The sequence below is a fragment of the Candoia aspera genome, chromosome 3 (genome assembly GCF_035149785.1).
Source record: "Candoia aspera isolate rCanAsp1 chromosome 3, rCanAsp1.hap2, whole genome shotgun sequence".
Lineage (NCBI taxonomy): Eukaryota > Metazoa > Chordata > Lepidosauria > Squamata > Boidae > Candoia > Candoia aspera.
In genome coordinates this window covers 120,659,518-120,668,528 of record NC_086155.1, presented here as the reverse complement: position 1 = coordinate 120,668,528, position 9,011 = coordinate 120,659,518, and positions in this window count along the sequence as shown.

Genomic DNA, 9,011 nt, shown 5'->3' with positions numbered 1-9,011 from the left:
ATGCTTTAAGGTGGTCTGAACCTGAAGCAGACTATATTTTGAGGTTGGGCGAACAAGACTTCACCTTATGACAAACATCCACTTAGTGGGAATCCCAAATGGCAGTTCTTTCAGTTTCAGACAACAGTAATTTTCAACCGTTAAAAAAAATAGCGAACTGATAAGTGAAAGTACACTGGTGCATGTGTTAAATAACTGAGCTTTTTGGCTCCATACGTTTCATAAATGCAGCCTTTAAGGCAGCCAAGCATGTGTCAAGGATTCTCAACTTGTACCACGTGCCAATATTAGGAGTTTACTTCAGGACTGTAACCAACCTGCACACCCACCCTGCCTGTTTTAATGCTGAAAACAGACATCTGTTATTTGCATTTTAAAAGAATCCTAATTTGTGAAAATCCTTTTAATGTAGTTTGGGCTTAGATAAGATTTTAACAAGCAGCTGGTTTAATGTCATCCAATTTCTTATATAAATCCTTGACCTTTTGGGTTGGTTTTCAGCCTAGATTTGCAATAGAAACAGTGTTGAATATGTTGATTAGTTGAATAGCCATTAACACCAATTAATAAACTAAGTTTATTGATCATGACATTGTAGAACATCTGCTCCCTTCAAGATTTCATTTCAGCCTCGTTTTTTCTTGTATTATTGACGTGGAACAGTGGCAATTTTATTATATAATCTGGCTGCTGTGCATCATATTTCAAAAAGTATGAATTTCATAGTATTAAAAAAAGTACACAAAAACTGCAAAGTCTTTGTTTCCCCATTCATTTAATTTGTATTCACATTCAAAATTAAGTTTACCGGAATCCACTCAAATTAAAAAAAAAAATCCAACCAGGGTAAAATGCCCAGTGATGCCACAATGCATAATTAAAATCTTGAAGAAGATCTTCTAATTCTTATAAACATGAAATTTATTTTAAGGAAATCAGTGTCTCACAATGGTAAACCATAAAAGCCATGATTATTTTGTTCCTTGGCTTGGTTCAGTTTATAGCATTTTACAATCAGTAACAAAGACATAGAATTCTACTCACTTGACAGTTACAAAAAGATTGCTCAAAGTGAGGTATTTCCTTTAGGAAATCAATGAATAGTACTGATACCAGGTATAGTCAGACTGTATAAACTTAAAGACACTGTACAAACAAACAAAAAAGTATTATTTGAAAGGTTACTTCTGTGAAGACAATGAAGTGAAATATTTCAGCTTTGAAACATGACTATACTTGCACTTCTGGATTGTACTGCAATGCCAACATGACATCATTAGTAACATTTGATACATGGTCCTCATCCCAAACATTTATTTGCTAACATAGCAATTCAGGGACATATTTTCCTACTTGGACTGTGGTTAATGACGTTTCTTTTATAATGAAAACAATGTCTATATACATGTGCAAACCAGAAACTCAGCAAAAAATATACATTTGTATCAGAAATGCATTGATCCAGGATTCTTCATTTAATCATACAATGGATGCAAAGATACTGCATTGGAAAACTGCCCCCAGAATCATTTTCTTTTTAAATACAGGACTTCATTCAGCAGTATTGACTGTCATGGAACATACAGCATTTCTTTACCTAATGTTTGAATCTAACCTGTTAGATCTCCTGTCAGATAGTACAATTAATAGCTACTGTCATATTAGCAAAAGGTTATTGGTCCAAATGTGAATTTACAGAAAAATTCTAAACATGTCAACTTATGAAACCTACTGAGAGGTAAGTGGGTATAGGACTGAATCATTACTTGTCTTCAAGCAGTGATCCAAATTAGGTATAATGGTAACAAAGTAATCTCAAAGTGTTTAGAGAGAAATTACTGATCTTTTAAATACTAAGTCTAGAAATATAGATGTAACTAGCCACTGCAGTTTGATCTTGTCACAACGATTTAAAAAGTCTCTAAAAACCTTTAATGAATCAATGTCTTATGCCCCTCTCAACTACATTTCTCTCCATAATACATATGAAAGTATCATATGCATTATACAAAATGTGTAAAATGGTCCCACTAAACTGAACTGCTTTAATTTGGAAGTTATAAAGGGCTTTATACAAATCTAGAAGATGTTTAGGCCACAAAAACAGTTGCCTGTGTATAGCCTCTAAATTATAAATTTCAAGATAAGATTGTTACAAGTTTTAATGTGTACTAATTGTTTACAGTAATGGGCTTCACTCTCCTAAAGGTGTTCATAGAAAGTATAGTCAATATAAACAGAGGACATTTTCAATGAAGTACAAGATTCTAATGTTTTAAACATAGCCTATTACTTGTGAAATCAATACAAGTCAATTTTGTTTTTCAATTTTAATTTGGGAAATTCAAAAGGTGCTGGCTTCTGTCATATCTGTTGTCTATGAAATTACCACAGATAGTTTTTCTACAATGAGATTTACAACTTTATGTGAAAGAAGAGGACCCACAAAGCTTTAGGGAAATTTTACAGATAATCCATGTCAGAAGCCAAATCTATGGTGAACAAGAAACTTGTACGGGTTGATGTATTTGAACTCTGACCTGGAGAAGGAATAGCTCCTTCAGGATAGTGGAGGGAGTTTACCTTATGCAAAGGGCTGGTTCTAGATTGTGAATAATCCCATGAGTGTTTTGTATTATACCACCTGAATGACTACCACTCACAAGATAGGATGGGGTGGTTAATATCCAGAAGACACAAAACCACTAAATTCAATAGGGGATTGAGTTAGAGTTAAGTCTCTAAGTTATTATAATCTTTCCAATAACTGGTCCTAATAGCCAAGCCATAAAATCAATGTTTTGTAATGAACTAAGTGTATGCCAGCACACTGCTTTACATTCTAGTTAGTGGGATGCAAACAACCATATCAAGTCACTAGATTAGAGATCTGACTTTGCAGTGTTGTGAGAGTGCTTAGGGCAGCCTTTCTCAACCTTTTGACCCTGGAGGAACCCTTGTAATATTTTTCAGGCCTCAGGGAACCCCTGCACATTCAGGCTCAAATATAGGGCAGCAGTTTCAAAATTACATTCATTTCATGTGTTGGCCTGTATACATGCATTAACAGTGTTCTTAAACTAAAGAATGAAACTTACCACTTTAATGTGAAGTTGCCTGAATCTGAAATATTTTTTTAAATAAATCATTCCCCAGGGAACCCCTAGTGACTTCTTGCAGAACCCTAGAGTTCCATGGAACCCTGGCTGAGAAACCCTGGCTTGGGGAGACTGTTTTTTTTTTTTTTTTTGGCAGTGTCAAGAGTGGGTCTTGGGGAAAAATGGATGTGAAAGGAAAGAAGTGAAAGAAATGAGGTTAAAAGTACAGTGACTGCAGGAAGAGGAATGAAAAATGATTAGAAGGGAAGTTAATCTTCAACAGAATTAATGGAAAATACGTTTGAGGAAAGAGGTAGCAGAAACTGCTTGGAACTGAATGATACACTGAAAGGCTGCTGTGATCTAATTTTATTGAATAGATTTTTGCAATTACTGTTTTTTCCTATTTGTACTATGCCTTGGTAAAAGAGCATAATAAATATCAGCTACCCTATCTACAATGTAGGTAGGGTTAAAATAGAATTTTCAAGCTTTTTAAAAACAGACTCATCATCAATAATGCTCAAACCAAGTTCTGCTTTACAGTAAGTTGCAGACAGTGTCCTTCTGTATGGACAAAAATTAAGACATCTCAATATTTGGGAGTCAATTCTCAAGCCACAATTTAAAAAAACACAAAACTCCAGTTTTGCCATTTGGCTTTACCACAAATAAAATTGAAGAAAGGACAGTGGTAGGACACAATGGCTCTATGAAAGTAGACATCTTGTAAGTTGATACAAGCCATATTCCTCACTGCAGAAGGGGAATGATGGTCATGACAGAAATCACCCTAGAGCAGGAACTTTCTCCAGACTTGTCCCAATTTCTCTAAATTCTCCTTACTGTATCCAGAACTGTATCCATGGTACTTGAGGTGGAGTCTGACCAAACCAGAATTATTCCTTTCCATGATTAGGAAATGGCATTTTTGTTGTTGAAGTCTAACACTGCATTTGCCTTTTTTTGCAGCATATCATATTGCTGGCTCATATTCAGTCTGCACTCAACTACTATTCCAAGATATTTTTTACAAGTAGTACTGTATTACCAAGCCATTTATCCTGTGCTTTTGATTTTTTCTTAAGAATTTTACATTTCTCTTTGTCAAATTTCATTCTGCTACTTTCAGTCCATTCCTTTAACCTATCAAGATCGTTTCAAATTTAATTCTGTCTTCTAGGATATTAGCTATCTCACCTAATTTTACGTCATCTACAAATTCTACATCATCTACAATGGCAAGCGTTCCCTTTCTTCAATCAAGCAATCAATAAAAATACACTGAAGATTTGAACTAATGAAGAATAGGTCAGTCAACATATACTGAAACTGAGCAAAGTGGTTTCTGGACTGAGCAGATGAGTGAAAGACAGTCCAATATTGTAGGTTTGGCACCTATGGCTCTGTTGTACAGGATGCGATAGATGTTCTGATGTGCGGTGAGAGTTCTGGGGCATGTTGCGACACAACTGCTCCATCTGTACCTGGAGATTTCTGTTGAGATGAAAGCAGGACCCTGGATAGTTGAGAGAGGGACTGAAACAGGGTTGTTAATAGTCCTCATTTATATGCTAGACATTTTTGATTCTTCTCTGAGGCACCATCAGTCTTAGTACTCAACAGCCCCTCTTTATTATATATGAGATTCTCAATCCAGGCTTTGGCTTCCAAGAGCTCAGTACAGCAGTCCAGGTATAGCAACAAAGGCCTTAACTTCAGCTATTGAATCAGTTTGTGGAAAGCTGTAATGGTGTGTGGGAATGACCTTGGGAGACAAGGGGAAGAGCCCCAGCCAGGGCAACAGTCAGAGAAGAGGCATCTTAGCCCACAGAAGGAATGTGGGCATGGCAAATGTCTCAGAAGGGACCCTCCCTAATTTCTTGGGCTAGTAGAATTAGTTCATCTGGGCATGCTTCCTGGACTACCTTGCAAGGCTGACATCAGCAGAATCAAGGTGTTTTGGTTTTTTTTAGTAAGGATCTCCTGTAAAAATTGAGGTATTTCATCACACAAACCAGATTGCAATGCAAAGAGTATCTCTGAGGATTATAATTTGTGTCCAAGACCTTCCTCCTTATCCATGCATGTGGGTTTTGCTGACAATGAAAACTGGAATAAGATACATTACAACAGAATTGGGAGATGGGTATTTCAATCAAATTTGGCAATCCCCTTCCAATCTATATAATATTCCGGGGTTGAGGAGCATTTGAAGATGTAATTCCAATCTGTGAGTATGGAGAACTTGGTCAAATTTGAGCTAGGGGCCATGGACAACTAAAGGTCAGATGTCAGTTCTGCTTTGAAGGAGCCACATCCTAGGGACATAAACCATTCCATATGGGAAATTGCTGGTAAAGGTAAAGGTAATAAACATATGGAAAAAGCAGTATTTTTAATAAGATGGGAAGACTGATCAAAATCAAGGCAAAATTGATGCTGTAAGACCCAATTTTAATTTCTGGAACACTGGTGAGAAAACATGAAACTTACGGAAATGAGAAAGAGGTATCCCTCCAAAAGAGCATGTTCACAAAATATCCAGCTTTGATCTTGACTATGCTGAGGTTGAGGTGGGAGAAGGTCTTCATCCCAACTCTTTCTGTTGTAAAAGAATAATCTGGAGACCTATTACGAAGCTCTCCCTCTGATACTGAGTTTTAGGATTGAGGAAGACCAGTAGAAGATTATGTGGTTCAGACAGGTGAATCAAGCAATGGTGGAGGGAGGAAATGCAGGAAGCGGGCATGGAGGATTAAAGATAGAACCTGTATCAGGAAGGGTACAGAGCCCTGATTTTTTCCTCCTAGTTTTGCCCTGGTCAGGCTTGATTGGGGCAAGTTGTTTAGAAGACTTTGTCCATTTAGTGAGCAATTCCTCTGGAACGAGTAGCAATACAGCAGAAGCTTGATATTTTCTGTCGAAGACAAGCTTCAGTGCAATGAAGGAGTGTTCAGGCAGCTTCTGGGACACAATAGGTTTTTAGAGGAGGAGGAAGTGCCAGAATCTGCCATCTACATACTTGTTCTCAAGGAACAGTTCACAACTAAGACAAATGATTATGCTGAACCTGTCTGAGAATGCTTAGCAGTGCTTACAAGAGTTTACTGCATTACCTTTCCCGAGGCAGAAAAGATCTATCTGAAGAGTGAATCTTCCTTCCGCAATAGTGGCACTTGTGGAATAGGACCTTCAAGGCCAAAAGGCAGAGACTAGAAAGTTTATCCATGAGGGGGACAATAATATCTTGCCCATCCTTTTTGCAAGGAGAAATAGGGAGTAAGACAAATGGATGCAGAAAAACATTTTAGGTTCAGACAAGAACTCAGGAGACAAATGCACTATTACTTTGACTATCAAAAATGTAGTGAGGTTTGGTGTGACTTGCACCTAGTCATGTGCAACAGTATACATAGGTGGCGGCATTCCTGCTAATAATTTTATATCTAAGCGGTTCGGACAGGGCTCTGCACGTATGCATAACCCATATATATGAATCACAGAGAATACAATTAAAAACATCCTATATGGTGGGAAGTTTTCTCTGCCTTAATAGGAATCAAGGGGTGGGGGAAGCAGAATGTAACCCTTATGTACAGGTCACTGTTAGTTGATTCTGAAGCAGATGCTAGTTCTTCTCTGAACCTCTTCAGGTAGCTAATTGAGCTGGCACAAGTCCTGGGCCTTGGCATATTGCTGTTTTGATTTTCCAAGGCCTTTGGTAAAAATAGAGAAACAAGAATAATACAAAATTTAGCAAGTGGGTTTCCTTTCTATGAGGCCTTTTGTTTTCCTAGCATAGAATCTGAGTATATAATACTCTGGGTATATAATAAAGCATTCTGATAAACTTTGTAGCTCTCTCTACTGGAAATTCCTCTGCCAAAACTTTCCTACATAATGCCTTACCATTGATTCTGCTTACTAAGGAATTTTAAAATTTAAGAGGTCCTAACCCTGAAAGTGGCTGCGTTTCCTACTCAACTGTATTGTAGAATCTTTTCTTACATACAAGGAAGTGATACCAGTGACAACTGTGGTTGCCATGGTGAATTACAAATAAGACCTTCAACAAAATGTTACTACGTTACGGGTTCCTATCCTACAGGTCAGCTAGCCATGCCCAATTAAGACATTAATTCTGTCTTGTTTCTCCCACCTAACAGCATTAATCTAGGTAAAGGTATTTTTTCTCTGTCTTCCTCTTTCCTTTCTTGAAGTCAGATTGTACTGCTTTGGTGAGTTAAGAAACAACGACCAGGGAATATATTCACTCTTAGAAATGATTGAGAATAATGAATTACCACTATTTTAATGAATGGAATTCTGAGATTGAGGTTTCTTTAAAATCAGTATTTTGGTCTTGACGAAAAACACCACTTTCAATAACTGATACTTTACAGTATCCAGTGTGACTCACTGAACAAGAGGGAGGGAGGGAGGAAGGGAGGGAGAACCAGACTTAAAGATGAGTATTTCAGGTAAGATTCATTTATGCAAACAATCATCCATATCATCACAAAACTGTATATCTAATTTGGCAAAGTGGGTAAAACAAGAGGATAAGCATCATTCTGTGGCTAATTCCATAGTAATACTATTGAACATAGCCTTCATCTGCATTATCCTTATCCCATCCTACCCAAATAATTTTAAAATAGAAGATATTATATATTTCAAATTCTAAATAGATTTCAGCTGTGAAAATCTATGAGGAGGATTTGGTTTTTTAAAAACCTTCTCCATATGCTCTTCAAAAAGAGCATTACTAGCAAAATAATAGCAACTTGATAGCAAGAGGTCCATTCCTGCTACTATATGTAAAAACCTTTTATGTTTTAAAACATTATGAAAAAAAAAAAACACCCCTACCTTAACATATAAATGATAGCGGGAAATATAAAAATGTTGTAGCAATTACTTGCACAAGTAGGACTCTATATTAATATAGTCATTATCCCACAGTCAGTCTAAAATCTATCAAAAGCTGCTCCCACAAAAAGCAGAAGGCCTGAAGTGATCATAGCAGCTCTTTCAACCCATAAGGAAAAAAAAAAATCTTTGGTCCCAATCTTGAAATACACCACCCTACAAATTTCAAAAAAGCTCTTTGCACAGATGTTCAGATTTAAGAGAGGCAGTATTATCTTTATGCCAATTAATAGAATATTAGTGACTAAACAGAGCAGGCATGTAAATAAACCAGCAATCTCATTTTTTTAGAATGTTGTTTAGTTGCTTGGAAGGAAACAGCTGCTTTTGAGTTCTGGAAAAAAAACCTCTCATACGATGTCTGTGGCTACAAGATGGAAAGGTGAAGGACACAGAAGGTACTTCCCACACTACTAGTACTTTACATTTATAGAGCTTTCTGTGTGTACATTCTATGTGCAATATTAACTTGCAGGTACCACATTGCCAGAGGAGCAGCAAAAAAAAAAAAGCCTCAAAACTGAATTAAAGTTTTTTTAAAATAGTTTTTCACTCTCCTTTATGTGTGAGATTTACTGTATATATTGGTGTTTCTTAATTTCAATTGGTCTATGATTATAATACTATAATGTAAATTTAGTCATTGTACCAAATTAAACGCTTGCATTAAAATGTTTTTGTGGACACAAATTTCCCGAATAGCCATTTATAATGGAAGCATCCAGAGTAGAGGCAAAGTATTGTGTGGCTGATAGATGAGAGAACTGCCTTACTAAAAGAGTGTGATGGAGTTCCTGGGAAATAAACTGAATTAATGGGAAGAGATATTTATTGAATAGTGGTAAGTATATCCCACATACTAGATTAAGGGGAAGGAAAATTCTTTAATTTTTTTTTAAGAACAGATGAAAGCAATGTATATGCATTTTCAAGGATTTCATAAACAAGTGAGCACATTAAAAATGTGTACAATCTAAA